Source organism: Pinus tabuliformis, chromosome 2_1 (assembly GCF_031772625.1).
Source record: "Pinus tabuliformis cultivar Carrire ecotype Pingquan chromosome 2_1, CPIR1, whole genome shotgun sequence".
NCBI classification, from domain to species: Eukaryota; Viridiplantae; Streptophyta; class Pinopsida; order Pinales; family Pinaceae; genus Pinus; species Pinus tabuliformis.
Genome location: NC_142299.1, coordinates 421,948,528 through 421,970,013, shown reverse-complemented (window position 1 = coordinate 421,970,013; position 21,486 = coordinate 421,948,528).

Sequence of the window (21,486 nt, the reverse complement as noted above, 5' to 3'; positions counted from 1 at the left end):
GTTTGTTGGATGGATAGTATATCTGTTTTTATTTTATTTTAGTTTTTTTTTTAAGGTTGCCTAAGAATAATGTAATGACTTTTAATTAGGAGCAGTAGTAATTAGTTAGAGTCATTGTTTCCAGACAGTTACATTACTGTTGTAAAAGCATGAAAAGAAAGTGTGCTAGCCAACTATGAAAAAGTTCCACATAAGAAACAACTGATGTAACCAACAAAACAAACCAACAGCAGTTACAAAACCGTTTGAAAACAATGCTACTAAAGGAGGGAAACAGGCCCATTACAGGGTTCGACTGTGTAAGAAAAGAAACAGAGAGAGAAATATAATTATTCTGTGCACACACAATCCTACAGCGTCCTCAATGGTTGTGTAACTTTTGTTAATATTTTATTATGTGAATACTGTCAATGTACTGCTACAGGTTCTGGACCAGGAGAAGAAGATAGACAAGTTGGACGAAAAGTAACAACACGAATCAATATAACCAGACAATTAAAAGACCTCGTAACAGGTATGTGAAATTACGAACGCAAGACCAATCTATTCCATTATTAAATTCATAAGGTTACAAAAATACAGCCGCCCAAATTCATCATACATTTACATACTGTCCAAAGTAGAAGACTGAACTCAGTTCACAGTCGTGGGTAATCAACACTAAAAGCAAACAGAAGCCAATTCCCGTAGGACCCAATTCATAGCCAACGTCGTGCCCAACGACCAGAGAGTTAAGTACAGACAGAGAGCAGCCTAAGGCCAGCAAAGAAAGTTCAGCCCAATAAAATCGAAACATCTATACAAGCAAGCTACCAGACGAACAGAGAAGCTACCCGTGTTTGCTCGAATAGCTGAGAGCTCAAACACCGAAACCCTCGAGCGGTTTCACCTGCAAGAGAACGACCAAAAGTGGTTAGGCTCCAAGAAACAATACCAACAAAGCGAAAAGGAATGGAAAAGAACGAGAAACGAACCACAGTGTCACAGTACCTGTCCGGCGAACCATAGCCATGATTCTACCACGAAGTGACCCTCCTGCTCACGAAGGAGCCGAGACATAAGATACAGGTAAAAGAGAATTGCAAATATCCGGCATAGAACAGAGACTTACCGGACGAGTTGGCAGAGAACCCAACGGAGAACGCCGCTACAGAACTGCCGAAGTCTGTGGAGAAGCTGAACCAGTACTGAAAGAAATACCACCAAGAATTACACAGCTATCACATAACTTAAACCCTCATAAAACACAGACAGCGACGCATGGAGGCGGAGGCCCACTGAAGCAGAGCAACTGTAACCGCTCACGAGACACAGACAGCAACGCACAGAGGCGGGGACCCATTAAAGTAAAACCCCAATTCACAGTAACAACCAACATGCAAGCCGAAGAATAGAGTTATGCAAAACTTACCAGAGTTTTAATAAATCGCCGGAAGAACAGAAGCATTCCAGGCCGAGACCTAAACGACCGAGGCCGAGAAGGCAACCAGGGACACATAACTTAGAAAACCAGGCGGACAAGTCTCAGAAAAATACAATGAAAACCACAGAAGCTGCAAGGGATCGCCGAGAGCTCGTAGAGCAAATGACCAGGAGAAACAACGAGAACCAAATGAGCGCGAAGGTGTAAAACCCCAAACCAAGGCGGGTTCGTAGAATCCCGAGGAGGGACAGATGTTCATCAGGCAAGCAACCAGGGTACAATCACCGTAACCCTAATCAATACAACATAGATTAAAAATCAACCAACACATATATCTGAAATCCCTTTTATTATTATATTCATTGCTGGTACATAACATCATCAGCGCATTGACGGCGGGACCACGTGGGCTGGCCCCATCAATAAGATGATAAAAATCCTCTTGGATCCCAAACTTTAGTTTGTCGCTGATCATGTACTTTGTTATGTTGTTGATGTTCTGTGGGTGTCTTTTCTTGTCTTCCAGGCTTCCAAAATTTATGCGCAGTCACATGTATCTTATTATTATCCTTGCTTTTTCTTTGTTCAAAGGACATCTTCTGAGATTCTTTCAACATTAGCTTCTTCATTTCTTCAATTTCGATATTTAACTTGTCTTCTGGTTGCACATTATTGTTTGTTTGTTAAACTTTGTTGTCGATCTCTACGCTTCCATTGCGCTAAATTTATCGATTTGAAGGCATGTTGTATTCTATCTTAATTTCCTTTGCGTCACACTCTAGATTTGGATTGTCCCACCATTATTCTAAGAACTTTAGTTTTGCTGCAATATCTCTCATGTTGACATTTGGCCCATCATTTTCCAATTCATCAGCAACTTGCTTCATTTCTGTATCAATTTGTTGTTCAACAACATATCCTGCATCCACACACCAATGGTTAGATTTAAAAACATGAAGTTTGACAGATGAATCTGTCTTCAGGTCTTCATGCAGCTTTTCTAAACAATATGTAGGATCGTCTGTGGGAATCGAACCCACGTTCACAAATATATATGTTTGTCTGGAGTTTCTCTGCTTCTAAAAATTCCAGTTTGTGCTTCATTCTTCTTTCCATCAACTGTTTAATTGGCCATTTAACTGTTCGCTTTATTACCCATCCATGTATCTGTCTTCGTAATAGCTCCATTAATATGTCAAGTCGTACTTTTAATTCAACAATATCTTTCTCGTCATCATTAATGCCAATTTCTATGGCATCATCGTAGCCTTTTTCTGGAATCTGCATTTTCTGTCGTGAACTTCACCTTGTTCACTGTAAGTTGCAACTGAATCACTTTACCAAGTTATCTCCTCTGAACTTGGTCAATGGTTCACTTCACTTGAACCTTACTCTTGAGCACTCCTTGCTCCTATTTTTGCCGCAAACAATAACTATAGTAACTCTTCAGATTTCCTTTACAATGAAACTTTGGGTGTCGAGCTTGGCTGATCATGCACCCATTACAATCAAAGACTCAAACTTTTTGACTTTAATCTCTGACTCTTAATTTTCTTTTGACTCCAGAGTTTTGACATCAACTCTTCATTTAATTAAAGGGAGATTTCAACCGATATACAAATTAAAATACCTTGAAAATTTGTTGATATACTATTCATGATTTTTGCATATACCATTTCATACATTAACAATTAAAATACCTTGATATACTATTCATGATTTTTGCATATACCATTTCATACATTAACATCATTATAATCTATGAATAAATAAATCTACGCATTCTCAAAATCCACACGCGGTTTTATGAAACCATATATCACCCACTCAAAACTTTGTGCAACAACTCACCATTTATCATTCAACATTTATTCTGACCATTTATTCTCTATTTTCATAAAACCCACCATACCTTTACCACTTACTTTCACCTTTACCTTTACTATTTACTTTCACCTTTAATACAACACTTTTACCTTTACTATTTACTTTTACCTCAAATTTTACTTACTTCAACTTAAACTCTCAAATTCACTTGTGAATTCATCTTTACATGGAGAGAACTTTTTACCATTTCTACTTGACTTGACAACAAGAACTTGTCATAAATTTCTTGAATTGAACCAATAAAAATATTCAACTTGAACTTTTTCTTTTTTACTTCATCATTATTTTACTCTTGATATCACTTTGTAAGAAATCTCCATTAATGTTCAAAGCCCTGTGGTAAAATAAGAGTGACACCTATTTTCCTCCCTTTCAAATACCAAAAATATAAAGATGAAAACCTTGAAATCCACGTGAAATTTAAGTCGTGAGAACTTCTCCCAAAGTGTGACTTCCACGTGAAGCGTGATTTTTTTTTTTCAAAATAAATGCTTGTGGAGGTGAATATTGTAAAAGAAATATACCTCCTGTCAACGACATGCAATTACTGTTCTCTCACACACACAGAATATGAACTCCAATGTAATCAACCTGCACGTTGAACACCTGCACTCTTATCATGGCTATTAATTACAACACACCTCTTCTTCATAATGAGCATGATAATAAAGTGCATTCTATAGGAAATTATTTGTTGCATTACCGGAATTTCCAGCCTGAAAGTTACCATAATCGGTATGGATGGTGATTTGAACTATTACTTACCCAATAAATCCGATTGTGAAAAGACCAAACCAAATCAATTTCTCATTCAAACAAGGTTATTTAGAGTTGGTGCAAATGAAATCCAATAGATATTTAGGTGAGATACGAATCAAATGATCGTATTAGATTTAAAAATAATTACGCCGACTTGTTTCGTGTAGATCGAGCTGAGCAATGCCTAATCCAAGAATAGAGCTTGTCATCTGTGGCTGAGATGGAGTCCTTTGAGTAGACTGTTTTCGATCGATTCAGGAACAATTCAAGGTGCAAAACAGGACCTAATTTTGCAGAACAAGTCAGGATTGGGAGCTGCAAAAGTGCCGTGGGATGGAAGAATTTTTTTATTTCAAGCAATGTTCACAACCCTAGTTAAAATAAAACCAGCTTCATTTCCCTCAGCTTCTGATCTGTACGACAACTTTCGAATCCCGTCACGCAGTCATTGTTTCCTTCAGCGGATGGAAGCTTATCACATCACCTCTCCTTCTCACATCATTAGGAGAGCGTTCACCATTAACACAACAACGTTCACCAGATCAGTGCTCAACACTTTGATGCCATAGTAGATCAGTCCCTATGAGAGAAAAGGGACGACAACCTTCACCTCTGCAATAGATCTCAATGCACCACAATCTATTACATAATTCGCTCAGTTCTTTTCCATGCTCTGATACCAAAATTGACGCAGATAACATTTGACCATAGGATCTTCACAAACACATAAAATTAAACTGAAAATCACACATCAAGCATATGCACATAAAACTCAGAAATATGATTAATTAATAAACATAAAACTCAGAAATATGATTAATTAATAAACAAAATAATTACAGGAGAACTGGCCCAATCATTGGCCTCTCATTCCTCACACTCACTCACACAATACATCATACATGTCTCATGGCTCACTTCAATTTATACAAATGGATTAGAACCCAAGGTAGGTTCTAGATCCCTAAAATAATTCCCAAAATATCTCTCATGATCCCTAAAATCTCTCATCCAATCCCTTATCCCTAGATAAGAGCTAACTAATCCATAATCTTCTCAAACCTTCCACAATACTCTTGAATCTTCTCCTATTTACAATAATCATCATTTTCTCTTAAAAGCTATAGAAAAATACATTAATTAATTAAATCCTAGCTTTCTAAACTAACTCCTCTAATAAACAATTGACCTAGGTTAGATGCACCTGCATCATGGATAATATCCATAAAGTGCCATAAATGGGGTCATTTTTGCTGCAGTATGGAAGGAAGTGTTATACCACCATTCAACTAGAGGCAACCATTTGATTCGTTGTGTCTTTTTATCAGATACAAGGAAACGAAAATATCCTTCCAAACATTTGTTCGTTATCTCAGTTTTCCCATCAGATTGAGGATTGATAAGATGAGCTATGAGCTAACTGAGTGCCCAGAAAATAAAATAATTTTGTCCAAAAATTCCAGTGAAAATGGGATCTCTATCGCTTACAATAATCTTTGGGTTTCCATGTAGATTTTGAATTATTTCCATAAATGCAGTAGCAACTGTACTAGCTTTAAAGGAATGAGATAATGCACAAAAGTGTCCATACTTCGTAAGTCTATCAACTACCACCACGATGGCACTCTTTCATTCAGACTTGGGTAAACCTGTGATAAAATCCTTTGAAACCTCCTTCCAACATTGACTTGGAATGGATAAAGGTTGTAATAGAATTGGGGTGTTAATTGTCTCAACCTTATTTTGTTGGCAAATGAAACATTTCACCACAAAATTTTGAATATCAAATTTAAGACCATCCCAAAAGAATTCCTTCTAAACCTTGTGGTAAGTTTTTAAAAATCTTGACTGCGCTCCTAAGGGAGAGGTGTGCAATTCTATACGAATCTTTTGTTGGAGTTGAGAATTCTTATAGAGGTATAAGCGATCTTTGTACCATAACGAATAATTTTTCCAGCTAAATGTATCAGATGTACTGAGATCTTGTTGCAAATTTTGAATGAGAGCCCACACTGCTTCGTCATTTTTCTATTCATCCCTCGCTTCGTTTATCTAATCTAGTTGGATAATAGAAATGGCACAAAGAAATGCTTCTGCATCCTCATCCTTTCTTGAGAGTGCATCTGCAACAACATTTTGCTTCCATTTTTTGTAGATGATTTCAAAGCCATAACCCAACATCTTTGTGACCAATTTTTGCTGCTCTTTTGAAAATAATCTTAGTTTTAAAAAGTATTTAAGACTATCATGATCCGTTTTTACCTTGAAGTGTCTTCCCATTAGTTAAGGTCGCAATTTCTTAAATGCATTTAGTATTGCCAACACTTCCTTCTCATAAATAAACGTAGTTACTGATCAAACGAGAACTATTACCTCAAAATGGGTACTCTAGCCCAAAAAACCCCCCAAAAAACCCTCAAAAAACATGAAAAATACGCTGAAAACGAAAAATGTTGATGTTGGAAAAACAATTTTTTTTTGGGTACATTTTCAACATTTTTTAAAAATGGTAGTAAAAACCAATTTTTAACCAAATTTTTGTGTGCAAAAAACACCTTGAAAAAAATGTTGATGCTCGAATAGCGTTTTTTTTTTGTTAATTTTCGACATTTTTTAATAATGACGTTAAAAATAAAATATCATGACTCTGAAAATATTTAAATTACCAACAATTTTTAAGCATGAACTTGAGAAAAAATACTTATAACTGTTTTTAACCATAGCATTAAAAAAGAAATATTCATGGCTTAGAAAAACATTAAAATGTTGACAAAATTTCAATCATGGAATTAAAACCAAAGATTATGACTAAAAAAAAATTAAGTTTTCAAAATATTTCAAACATGACATTATGGAAAAAAAATATGACTAAAAAGCTTAAAAAAAAAAAAAACAAACTTAACTTGTAAAAATGAAAAATAAAATAAAATAAAAAATATCAAATAAAAAAAAAAACAAAAAATAATACAAGAAAATGAAATTTCAAATATTGCAAAAAAAATAAAAACAATAAAACACAAAAACATAAAATTAAAAAAATAATAATAACGAGTAATAAAACATAAAATAAAAAATAAAAAACATAACAAAAATGTATCAAATATAAAAATACATAAAAAAAAGAACAACAAACCTATAAAATGTAAAAAAAAAAACTCAAAATTTACAACTAAAATTTAAAAATTTAAAGAAAAAACAATTTTTTTTTTTTAAAAATGGAAAATATTTCAGAACTTTTACATAATTTAAGCAAAAAAAAATAAAATTGTTTTTGAAGTTAAAAAGATAAAATAACATAGAAACAAAAAAAATTAAAAAAATGAAAATGAAAATAAAAATAATAACAAAATTAAATTATATGAAAAAAATAAAACATTAAAAAAAAGGAAGCAAAATATTATAATACAAATAATTAAAAAAAAAAAAACAAATTGAAAAAAAAAACCGAAAAAATAGCCCTGAGGCGGCAGGGGCTTATTCCAGGAATCGACCCCTGCCACCCCAAGGCCTATTGGGCAGTGAGATTGGGTAAGGATGCAGCTCCCTCCCTGCCCACCCTTGCGGCCGAGCCTGCCCTAGGGTGGCAGGGGTCGATTCCCGCAATCGGCCCCTGCCACCCCCTAGCCGGCTTGGCCGCAGCGGTGGGCGAAGATGCAGCAGCTGCATGCAGCTCCCTCCTCGCCCACCCTTGCGGCCTAGCCGACCCGGGGATGGCAGAGGCCGATTACGGAGTCGTGCTCCTGCCACCCTTGGGTCGGCGGAGCCTTGGGGGTGGATGGGGAAGGAGTTGCACACCCCGCCCACCACCGTGGCCCAGCCCACCCGGGGGTGGCAGTGGCCAACTATGGAGTCAGGCCCCTACCACCCCTGGGTTGGCTAGGTCGCGGGGGTGGCAGGGGCCTGACTCCATTGTCGGCCCCTGCCATGCTCGAACCGGCTGGGCTGCGGGGACCGACTACAGAGTCAGGCCCCTATGACTCCCGGGTTGGTTGGGCCGTGGGGGACGACTGCGGAGTCAGGCCCCTATGACCCCCGGGATGGCTGGGCCGCGAGGGTGGCAAGGGTGGGCAGGAAGGGAGCTGCATGCAACTCCATCCGGTCGACCCCCTCGATCCAACGGGCCTGGGGGTGGCAGGCCCTGATTCCCGGAATCGGCCCCTGCCACCCCTGTGGCCCCCCGGGCCGGTTGGGCCATAGGGGTGGGTTTGTTTGTTTGTTTTTTTTAAATTTTTTTTTTTTCATATTTGATTTTTATTTATTTATTTTTATCAACATAAAAATCACCAACATTAAAAAAAAATATCTATATTTAACACATTAGAAAATTTTAAGTGTAAAAAATAAGCCTTCTAAAAAAATGGTTGATATTGCATTAACACTTTTCAAAATCAAGATCACTAACCAAAAAAAATGTTCATACTAGATACATAAAAAAATTAAAGTGTTAAAAATAAACCATCTAAAAAAATTTGAGTCGATGCTGCATCAACATTTTTCAAAATCAGCATTAAAATCACTAACAAAAAAAATGTTCATACTAGATACATAAAAAAATTAAAGTGTAAAAAATAAGCCCTCTAAAAAAATTTGTGTTGATGCTGCATCAACACTTTTCAAAATTAGCATGAAAATCACTAACATTTTAAAAAAATGTTCATACTTGATACATGAGAAAATTTAAAGTGCCAAAAATATGCTTAAAAAAAATGTTTATTCTGAATCACCACTTTTCAAAATTGAGTGATTTTTTGCTACCAGAAAAAAAACGGGTACTAAGTCATTTTCTCGTTTGATTGGTAACTATGTTAATAACTTTGTGTAAATACTTTCCATTGATTGGACGACTTTCGAAAGCAATGGGTCTTTCTTCTTGCATTAAAACAACACCAATTCCATATCCTGAGGCATCACATTCCACAATAAAGGTTTTTGTGAAGTCTGGCATAGCTAAGACTGGTGCTTGACACATTGCCTCTTTAAGATGTTCAAAGGCCTTCGTTGCTTCTGGAGTCCAAGAAAATGCATCTTTCTTCAATAATGTTGTTAGAGGTGCTGCTATTCTCCCATAATTCTTAACAAACTTGCGGTAATACCCTATCAACCCAAGAAATCCTTGAAGATGCTTTATGGATGTGGGGATTTTCCATTCCTTAATGGCTTTAATTTTGCTAGGGTCTACCTTAACACCTTCATGAGATACAATATGACCCAGATATTCCACCTCTTGTACTCCAAAGAAACATTTGGAGTTTTTTGGATATAATTGTTTCTCCTTCAATAGTTTGAGCACGTTGTCAACATGTTGAACATGATCCTTCCAAAACTTGCTGTAGATTAGTATATTATCAAAAAATACTAACACAAATTTTCTAAGGAAGGGTTTGAAAATGGAATTCATCAAACCTTGAAATGTAGAAGGTGCAATAGTAAGGCCAAAAGGCATGACCAAAAATTCATAATGACCCTCATGAGTTCTAAATGTTGTTTTCAGAATGTCTTCAGTCTTCATTCTGATTTGATGATATCCTGAACGAAGATCCAACTTGGTGAAGTAATTTGATCCATACAATTCATCCAATAATTCATCAATGACAGGAATGATAAATTTATCCTTAATAGTGAGCTTGTTGAGCTCCCTATAATCCGGACACATGTGCCATGATCCATACTTCTTGTGCACGAATACCACTAGAGCAGAGAAAGAACTTTGACTAGGTTGAATTATACTAGCCTTTAGCATTTCTGCAACCATATGTTCAATTTCACTCTTTTGGGCATAGGGATATCTGTAAGGCCTGATGTTTGGAAGAACACTTCTTGGAATCAAATGAATAGCATGATCATGATCACAAATAGGTGGGAGGCCTTTTGGAGTCTCAAATATCTTAGAATGTTTGTCCAAGACTTTTTGGATATATGGAGAAATAGACAATTTCGATGTGGGAACCTCTAGAGAACATAATTGTGCAATTATGCCTCGTTGTTCTTTCTTTAGAAGCTTTGCCATTCTGTTAGAGCTGATTATATTTCCTGGTTTCCCTGCGATACACCTTAATTCAAATTCCTTTCCTTCCGATTTTTTTTTTCAAGAAAAGTTCTTGAAAATTAAAGGCTATTGTACCCAAATATTGTAGCCATTGGACTCCTAGTACAACATTAGCACCGCCCATTGGAATGGAAAGTATTGGACTATTCAATACATATTATACCATGGATAGCTTGATATTATAGCACTTTCCAGAGCACTTTATGGTTCCTCCATTTGCAACCATCACTTGACACTCTGGTGCTGGATATTGGAAGCAATTCAATTCCTTGGCTATCTTACAATGAATAAAATTATGGGTACTTCCTGAATCAATCAACACTAATACCTTTTTCTTCTTGATATATCCTTCTATCTTGAGAGTTTGAGGAGTGCTAATTCTGGCCAATGCATTACAAGATATAGTCAGATTCATTTATTCTTTCTCTAGGGTTGGTTCCTGGTGTATATCCTCCTCTTTTGACGTTTCTTGTTCCTTTTCTTCCTCCTCCACAATTTGTGTAAAATAATTTCTTCTCAGCACACTTATGACCTTTAGTGTATTTGCTATCACCACTGTAACAAATCCCTTTTTCTCTTTTTTCTTCCAATTGTTGTGGTGTCAACCTTGTAGGTTGTGGAAGGCTAGGGGCAACAACACTTCTATCTTTATTGTTGTGAGTGGTAGGCTTCCTTGTTGCCATAATTTTGCTTTCAATTTTTCTTGCCAACCTGAATGCCTTCTCCAATGAATCAGGTTCCCAAAGGCGAACTTCATGTTGGATGTTGTCCTTTAATGTCCCTATGAACACATCAATCCTATGGTCCTTTAGAATATATTTTACCCTTATATTCAATTTTTGGAAGTCCTCAATGCGTTCCACCATTGAACCCTTTTGTTTGAGATTTATCAATTGGCTAAGAAAAGTGTTGCTTTTTGTATCCTTATAATGTGTTATCATTTATTCCGTAAAAATTTCCCAAGTGAAACTTTGTTTACGAGAGAAAAGACATCGATACCATACAAACTGATTGGGTTCCAAATATAAAGTTGCAATGCGTACCTTTAGTGTGTTTTGCACATTATGGAGATTGAAATATTGCTCCATGTGTAGTATCCATGTTATGGGATCCTTGCCATAAAAATTCCTCATATCGATCTTTAGAACATGGTGGGTATTCAATCCAATGTTAGAGTCTACGAAATCATGATTAACATTTCTTTTGTTCTCATCATGAGTTTCCTTTACTACCCTTTTTCAATTAGTAAGCATTTCTTGTAGCAACTTTGTCAAATCTATCTTCAAATCTCCCATGTTGGCTTTAAGTTTTGCTTCTATACCATCCATCTTAGCTTCCATCCCATCCATCTTCGCTTCCACGCCATTCATCTTAGCCTCCATGCCTTTTTTTAAACCATTCATCTTAGCTTCTATTACTTTTTGTGAGAGTGAAATTTGTTGCACTTGGTCTCATAATTTTGATATCATGTTGTATTTCTTCCTCTTCTTCATGAGTCATGGTAGATCTTTCAAGTTGCTTACTAGGTGTTTCCATTTTCTTTCTTTGGGGCATAAATTAATGATCATTATGCTTAACTATGTCCTTTGAATTCCTTCAAACTAATTTTTCAAACCAAACTTATGCAAAAATTTAAAAAGACTACACACCTTTTTTCTCTTTATAGGAGCTCGATGTTGAATCTGTTCTATCTCTGTAATTTCAGATCTCCAAGGTCTAAATTTTTGTCCTGTGGTATCCCTCTAAATCATCGTTCCAACCCCACAAGTCTGATCACGATTGGATTCTTCAAGAAAACGTTATTCCAAATATCTCATGATGACTTGATTATAGATTGGTTCAGTAGAGCCAACTTGTACAAAGTGCCACATGTCACTGTTTCGAATTCGGAACTAAAAACAATACATAGAAAACTAAATTCCATCCTCTTTTTGTACCCTTTTACGAAATTTCAATATGATGCTCACAGAGACAGTTATGACGATTTTTCCCAGGTCGCCTGTTTGAGATATAATTCAGGAACCTAAAAAAACCCTACCTTCCTTGGATCATATCTACGAAAATATAGTGAGACAAGATCTTAAATTCGTATTCGAGGTTCATCAAGATTTCATATCAAATGAGTTTTAATTTCAGCTTCTGAAATGTCGTAGAAAAAGAGTTATAACAAAAATTCCACGATGTCCTGTTTGAAGCAGCGAAACCCTAGACTTCAAACCTCTGATACCAATTGTTATGCAACCAACTCACAAAATAGAAGAAAATTTAGATCAACGGCATCAAAAGTAGCCTCTTCGAGGGGGAAACCTTCTTTACATTACACAAATGAACAATTATTGGATGATACAAACGACACGACCTCCTTTCTATATATAGGAGTCTAAGGGGTCACAATATAATCAGAGTCGACATAGAAATAATAATATAAGAGCATAACAATAACAATAGTGGGCTTATATGAGGCATAATAATAACAATATGGGGACAAAATGGGAACAAAAATAACAATCTGGGGCTACAATTACAATAATAATAAGGGAATACACTAGTATTATATGGAACTAACACTCCCAAGGTCCTATCTTGCATCAGACATTGGTTGTCTCAACTGCACAATTTTACCCAACAATAAGGACTGTCCTCCGGAGTTCCTCAACCAAGCCTGAGCTGCGCTATGTGTAGTCTCAATGAAAAACCTCCCAACCTGTCACCTGGAACTGCGTAATGCACAGTTACTGGGCCCTCTTTCCCCAGTCCGTCACCTGTCTCGGTCCCAGTCCATGGATAACAATGCTTCAACTTAGACTAGGAGTTTTTGGATTTGATGTCGTCTTGTCATGAGTGAATTGTAGGAATAGGTACCAATGTATATTGGAAAGATGATGAAGAAGGAAAAGAAGGAGTGAAAATGCTAGAAGACTCACACACATCTGAACGGACAAGGAAGCTTATCAAGAAGAAGCAAAGGGAATGCATTCATGCAACCAACTCTCAAGACCGAAGATCATTGAAGACCCCGCATCATCAAGCCATGCGGAGGAGAGGACAAAGCTCGTCAAAGAACACATCTATCACCCAAAAAAAATAGCAGCCTGACATTTCCACCTCAGCAAGCTAGTCCATATCTGTAGTATCATGTCAAGTCATGTCATGAGTTGTTAAAAGCCACATCACTATTATGAGCCATATGTATTGTAATGTAAAGTGGAAGTCCAATGGACACACATGTATATGAAGAGTCATGTCAGTTTAAAATTCACAGGAATTTGAATAGTCATGAGGGTAGTTTAAAAGTCATAGGGTTCAAGCATCACCCTTGGTTATATATACCTCCCTCATTGTATGATAAAGGAATTTTCACCTTGGCTCCTCCCACGAAGCATAAGGGATTTTCAGTCAGTTCCTTGAGGAGCAAGGAATGGTTCCAATGTCCCACTACTGGGGCTAGTGATGTATGATGTAAATATGTGTCTTGGGACTTTTTCTTAATACAAAATCCTGTTCAGGCCAGCACATTTCCATGCATGACTTGTGGATGTTTGTAAGACTATTATTTAAGCATTTGTTATTCATGTTTGTTTCACATGTACTAAGATAGTTGAGCTATTTCGGTTGTTTTAGTGCTTACCTTGTTGGGAATGTGATGTATTGGTTATCACTGCTATCTCATCCTTGTGGACTACTCCGCAGGATACTAGAGAAACATTCCTCGCTTATTGGTTATAATTACCGTCACATCCGTTGTGGACTATTCCACTAGATGGTGGACGAATCTTCCCCTTTGGTTTTAATGACTTCCACATTCATTATGGACTATTCTGTTGGATGTTGGATACAACTTCCTTGATTTGTGTGTGTGTCTTCCTGGGTGGTACTATTACCTCTCACTTAGAGGCTCACTTTTCTTCCCCCTTTTGCAGTAAGAGAACCTAGACACAATTATGTTACACACTAACTAGGAACACTCACCTTTCTTTTCGAAGGTACCATTACAACACTCTCATGTGCTGAACAACAAGAGCCGAGGCAAATATCTAAGTATATGGAAACAGGGCCATCATACCAGATGGGACTCCTACACCAAACAATGTGAGGTCTAATTGGGACCTCATATCAGGAATATCCTTTGAATGTTTTCGGATCCAACACCATCAACATTTCTGGTACTAGAAGGAGGGCCACCAGTAGTTTATGGATGATTGTCGCATTGACCCCACTCATCCATTTTCTGGTCAAGGCAGTAACATTCACTCCCTCTCCCCTACACACAATTCTGAAGTTGGTAATTCCTCATCTCTCAGGCCTAAACGTGAAATCCTGTACCATCAAATTTGGATTGTCTGTCCCATCACCCGTCAATTTGCAAAAGTTGTTGGACTGATTCTGGGAGTGTACACTCTTCCATACTCTAAAAAGAAGCACAAGACTAACCCCGCAAGAGTAGTACTTACATCTATTGAAGAAGCAATATTCGCCACTCTTGAGGAGCTGACAAAAGCAATGGAGAAAGAAGAGGATCCCCCACTCTTTCAAAAGGAAGAAGAGGACAACCTCTTACTCTGAGGTTCAGGTTCCGACAGAGGAGGAGGAGAAGAGGAGGAACCAACAGATTCAGAATAGGAATCATCAGATTTAGATTCAGAAGAGGAGGAAAACTAAAAAGAGAACATGGAAGACCAAAATATGGATTGGATGACTCAGTGCCCATTGATACTTCCAGGTGTCCTTCATAAGATTCCAAGGCACACAAAAAATCTATTAACGAAATATGACCCTGAAAAGACAATGAAGGTAGAAAGTCACTTAGACACTTTCTACCTACATCTACAGACACTAGAGGTACATTATAATGACGTTACATGTAGACTGTTTCCATGTACCCTGGATGGGAGAGCAGTTGTATGGTACCACAACCTTCCTCCAAAATCCATCCAGAATTGGGGGGTATTCAAAAGGATCTTTCTTGAGAAGTTCGCTGAAGACAAGACCCCTGTCATGTTACTAAAGGAGTTGGGTAGTCTCAAGATGGAGTAGAAGGAAAAGGTCAAAGATTTCAATAAGAGGTTCAACCGTATTCTGAACAAGTTCTTGAATGACACCAAACCTCACGATTCCATCACCATCGATTACTACACTTCTGCCTTGCCGACCAGTATTGTGCAGTTCATCAAGCGAGATGTGAAACCATCATTAACAAAAAATTATGAAGATGATATTTCTGTGGAGAAAGACCTGTGCGCTATTGGAGTCATTGCAGACAACGAACCCACTAAGGAATCCAAAGACATGGGTAAGAGGTCCCAACCCTCTGTGAGCAAGGCCAAGGAAAATGAAGTAAGTGATATTTATAACCTTGCTTGTCTCGTCAAGTCGTTGACTACCGAAGTGGCTGAACTTACATAGAGGACAAGTGAGACCACCATGAGCAGCAGGCCCCCCAAGTACCCGCAAATGAAGAATGTAGCTTCCAGTAGCAGCAGCCGGCCGACTAAATTTGCGCAAAGCTCTACCATGGTTTTGAACCTTGAGAAAATCGCTATAGATTCATACTGAACGTTCCATCGTGAACCCCCTTCGGAAAGAACGTGCCCAGAATGGAACCATGGAATGAGCAGTTTGGCTACATAATTTTTTCACACAACCATGGTTAATGAAGAAGAAGAAGCTGCTACACCTAATGAAGCTCCAAGCACTGGGCATGTAGTAAACATGTATCAGTACGCTCTCGCAGCCCAAAAGACCACCACCGATAAGAAGCCTCCGAGTGATGGTCTAGCCCCGAAGCAAAATAACCAATATAAATTGAGAATTCAAGGGGCCACCACTGTGATTGAGATACCGAAGAAGAGAATAAGACAAGATCTGTTGAAGAAAGTAGATCCTCTGGTTGAATCAACATAGAACACTTAGAGCAAGTCCGGGAAGACAACTTCAACGAAAAGTGTTTCTGCAGGCAGCAAAGACATAACAATCCCACTGGAAACCATGAATTCAGTTCCACCACCAGACACCTCGGTTAGTCTTCCCGCAATATACTATAAAATTGTAGAAGACATGAAGAAGACTCATGAAAATATCTCTCTGTTTGAACTTACAAAAATCATGAGTCAGTGAGACATTCTTCTACGAGCACTTGGGGAAACCTCTATTGGTCATGCCACCTCTTCAAGCAAGGGATCTAGTAAGTCTCCTCACGCTCTTGCATCTGTATTTAACGCGCTCCACATGGAGGAGGAAAACTCACTCTACCCACCATTCTTTCCATCATTTGAAATATTTAACTTCAATGTTCACAACTTCTTGGTTGATTATGGTGCATCGGTCAATGTCATGAGACTCTCCATCGATAAGAAGATCAATGTTCAATAGAGTAAGACAAGTGCACAGATCATCCAACTGGACAAAAATTGTGTGCCAGCAATTGGTGAAATCAGGGATGTGATCATCTGAATAACATCTCATGAGCGAGTTCATCAATGCATCAATATTGTAATTGTGGAAATCCCAAAAGCATATGGAGTATTGCTAAGCATAGACTGGTTAAGAAAGCTGCAAGGATACTTTGCCACTGACTGGTCACACTTATGGCTTCCATATAGGGGCAGGAACAACCAAATTTGAGTACTGTAAGAGAGATACATGAAACACAACGTGACTCCCTTAAATGGAGAAAACGAGTCGTTGGATTTCACAAAACTTATGTTTGACAATTGATTTTTAGAGACACAGTTGGGGTGATATCTTGCAGAGCCATCCCCTATCCCACCAGACACACAGTTGGTCCTCCTTCCATGCCCAATTGGAGAAAATGAGACTTGTACAATAAGTAGTAGTAGTAGTAGTACTAGTGCAGCAAGCGGTCCCTGTATAGATGATATGTGGACCATGTACTTTGATGAATGTGTATCGATCTAAGATCCACTCCCTGGGTGTTAATTAACATGATTCACTTGTCATTTCATAGTATTGGCTGTAGGCACTTGGAATAAACGCAAGTGGGATCTAGAGCTGGTTGCATTTTGATAGAACCTCTTCAGAGGAAACATCTACTCTCTTGTCACTTGGAATTCGAGTGCACGAACAAAACTGCAGAGTATGAAGCACTCATCTTGGGCTTACAGAAATCCATTGACCTCAAGGTTGTTATTCTAAAAGTGGTAGGTGACTCCGAAATTGTGATGCATCAGGTACGTAACACTACACATTGTGTGTCACCTCATCTTAAGAGTTATCAAAAAGAGGTATGGCGACTCATTTCTTATTTCCAAGTGCCAGCCCCTCTGCCCCACCCCTGTGGCCCAATGGGCCGCCGGGGGTGGAGGCCCGATTCTCAGAATTGGGCCTCCAAGGCATGATTATGACAATCAGGCCTCCACCCCATGGGCCCGTTAGGCCGCGGGGAAGGGTGGGAGGGGGCTGCATTTTTTTAATTTTTTAATTTTTTTTTTTTTTTTAAAGGTTATGTTTTACAAAATTATTTATCATTTTGTTTGTTTATTTAAGTTATTGTTTTTTTGTAATTTACTGATTTATATATATGTATATTTTTTTGCAGGAAAATGGAATTAAAGAAGATTTATGTGAATCTTTCTGGACCAAAGACTATTCAAATTAAAGGTGGATCCTCAAAAATCACTGTTGAACAAACCAAACCTCAGCTAATAACTACAAATCTATTAAGTGTCTCAAACGATAAGAAGACAATTTCATACTAGAAGAAATTAAAAGAAGTGAAGCTTACAGAAAATGTATGATATGGGAAAGATAGAGAAGGTGAACAGGTGAAAATATATCTATATGTTGATATCCCTAACGATAGTGGAATTTATGAGGTGCTGGGAAAAGTCATAGAAATCTATTTGACACTGGACACTGAAGTTGTTTATGTACTTACAAATCTTCCCAAGTCACATGACAAGATTAAATATCGGTTATCATTGTCATTGTATGACACGACAAAGGAATCTACAAAGTTGTGTAAACAAATTATAAAAGACATTGCACAAGATATGATAAGTATTATTATTTATATTTGTGTTTGGCGTTATTGTAACTGTCTCATTATATTTTTATAACTTAGTTTTTATTGACATATGATATTTTGTTTGACAGAATTTTATTGAAAATATTTCAATTATGTTGGGAGGCATTCATTTCATAGAGCAAGATATTATGAATGTTGTCAGCAGTTTCTACTCAGGGTCAGAAGAAGATATGACAAACAAGCAAAAAGTAGTAATTCATGATGCTACAAAACTACATCCAAGGGATAATAAAAAAATGTCTTTAGTGGATAAATCTAGCAAAGGTAGATAGGTTACTTTTGAAGATGAGGAAGTTGAAACTGACGCTGAAGAATATGTTGCCATTACTGAGGATGACATTAGAACTGATGTTAGAAAGGAGAAGAGCCATAAAAGACCAAAAGTAACAATGCCAAAGAATGTCTCTGTACTAGTTAATGACGAGAATGTTAGGAGGAAGAAAATGGATGTTGATCATTCTCTAATAGTCAATGCCAATAGTGAAGATCCTAGTGAAAATTCAAAAGAAAGTAGGGAAATCATTACACTAAGAGCTGATTTAGAGGATGACATTATTAAAACAAAACAAAATTCCATTTGACATAACTTGACAAAGAAAAACTCAAATGAGGGTGGTCGTACATTTCAGCTTAATGTGAGACAAATCTATAAGCCAAGTGAAGGACAATTTAAATATCATATCAGAAAGCCACACCACCTTCATGTTCACAATTTGAAGACATTGATGATGTACAATCGATATGCTCATGTGGTTAATTATGTGCTTCTTGTTGATCCAGAGAAAGTTCCCAACAAAGAAGAATTTGATAAGTCAAAATGTTTTGAATACAATTATTATGTTCTTGGGGGGAACCATTCTGTAGAAGCTCAAAGGAAATTGATGGAGGAATATCCCAATAACCCACATTTTGAAACAATGAAATGTATCATTTATGTTGGTTTATCAGATACAAAAGCAAAGTTATTGGCGTGGGATCATAATACATATAATGAATATAGGATGTCTATGACTTTCATCCAAAGGGTTAGATTTATTCATAATGAATTTGAAGAAAAATGTGGTGGGGATAAGATAAATGTTACTCTAGAATTTCGAAAGGAATGTTTGGAAATAAGCTATCAAATTGAGGAGAAAATAAATCCAAAGGTTTGCAGAGTAAATTATGATATATTCAGAAGTATTCATAACATTTTCCAGTTGAAATTTAGAACTGGAGAAATATGAGAATTAATTAATAAGATTTTTAGCATGTGGGAGAACGTTGGCATTAAAAACCAAAAGGTCAAAAGGTCTGAACCATTGTTATGTAGCAGCAGTAAATTGGGCCCTGAAATGAAGCAGTGTCCAGAAGATATGACTATCACACCTTGGAGAGCATTGCAAGGAGTGAAGGATGAAAAACTTGTCAAAGCAATATTATCTCATGTGAAGTCAAGGGAATTATCATTGGACGAAATGTATGAGGAATTTCAAAAGTAAGTTTGTTGAATTAATTTTACTTATTTCTAGATTATAATTTTATTTTAAATATAACATATTGTTCTTGGTAGTATTTGTTATACATATCATTATATTAACTTTTTTTACTTTATCTATTCAGTCACAAAGTTTACATGAAAATACAAGAACAAATGGTTAAATTGTTGAATGAAGATAGTTGGGATGATGTTGTACACAACTACCTAGATTAAAGTTCTACATCAACACTAAAAGGTTTTTATCTTGCATTTAAAAAAGTATGTTAATTCATACATTCATTTTTATTCATTTATATACTATTTTTATTTTATAACTTATACATATATTTGTTTATTTTATTAAAGATGAGGAATGATGCAAATGGAGCACCAGATAGTTTTAGAAGCTTTATTGAAAAAATTAAGATTGAAAGACTGAGAAAGAATCGTCTTAGGAATATTGAACTTGATCCAACTCTTACTCATTTCATTTGGAATGGGCTTGACACTATTCAATATCAAGTAATACAAGGTGGCTGTGAAGACATTCCTAAACTCATACCTAAAAGAGATTATTCCCTAGTTATTGTAGATATTCCCCATGGTTTCAATATCCCGAATATTGACTATGATAGTGACCCTTATACTTATCAAGCTCTTAGTAAAGTGGTTGTGGGATTTGTAGAAGTCACATCATCACCATTATGGATATTTGTGACATTTCATTTAGACACACAATTGGCAATGTTATTGACAATCTTCAAGGGGAAAACAAACTCAAGGATGCAGCTTACATGGTAAGATGTTGATATTGTGTATTTGATTAATGTTAAAAAAATTATTTATGTACAAGTTAATTGAACTTCCACTATTTCATGTTACAGGAAAAAGTCAAATCTTCTTAACCGTGAAGATCAACCAATTATAAATGATTGTGAGTTCATCCATATTGATAGTTGGACAAAATATGATAGCTATATGTCTATGCTTCTTAATCAGGTAGATGGAAAGAGTCATAGCCAAGTACTGGTTTATGACGCTGTTGTGAAAAAACTAACATATGAAGATAAAGAAGCAAAATGAGAGATAGTTAACATTTATAAAAAACCACAGTTATTGATTAAATATCTTATAGACTTATGTTCAAATGAAGGAGATTGGGTTTAGGATTTATTTTCAGGCTCAGGTAAGTTTTATTAAATAGAATTGAATTTCAATATATTTTTTCTTAATTTATATGCCATTATTCTAATTTACTTCGTTATTTCTTTTGTGCTTGATAATTAGATAGAACACTAGCATGTTGCCTACAAAAAGGAAGAAATTGCATTGCCATTGAAAAATATCCCATACAATGAAAATTTATTCAGCAAAGAATTAATGCTCTTCAATTTCTCCAAGATGAAATGCAAGAAATTGGGTTGAGGAAAGGGGATTTTAATGAATCATGTGTGGCAAAAAAAGCAAAGGAACCTCAACCACCATTACATGAAATGATTGGAAAGACATACATTGGGAGATTCATAGACATCAAAGATCCATTAGAAGAGGAAAATGAGCAAAATGAAGCGGAAAATATTGTGGAAGAAGACAATGATGAAACTATAGAGAATGAAGAGCTTGGATTACGTGATATTATTGATTAAATTTAAGCTATGCCTGGAAATCAAGCTCATTTTTTGTAACTATTAACTAGTTATACTTGTAATGTTTTGACTTTCACGTTTTATGAGAAGAATAAGTATTTAATTAATGTTGTTATATGTTCAATATTTGTATTATCTGATTTTTGCTTTAATCTTCATGTGAATCATTATTTAAAAAAAAATTGTGATTATTATTATTATCTGACATGAAATTCATAAAAA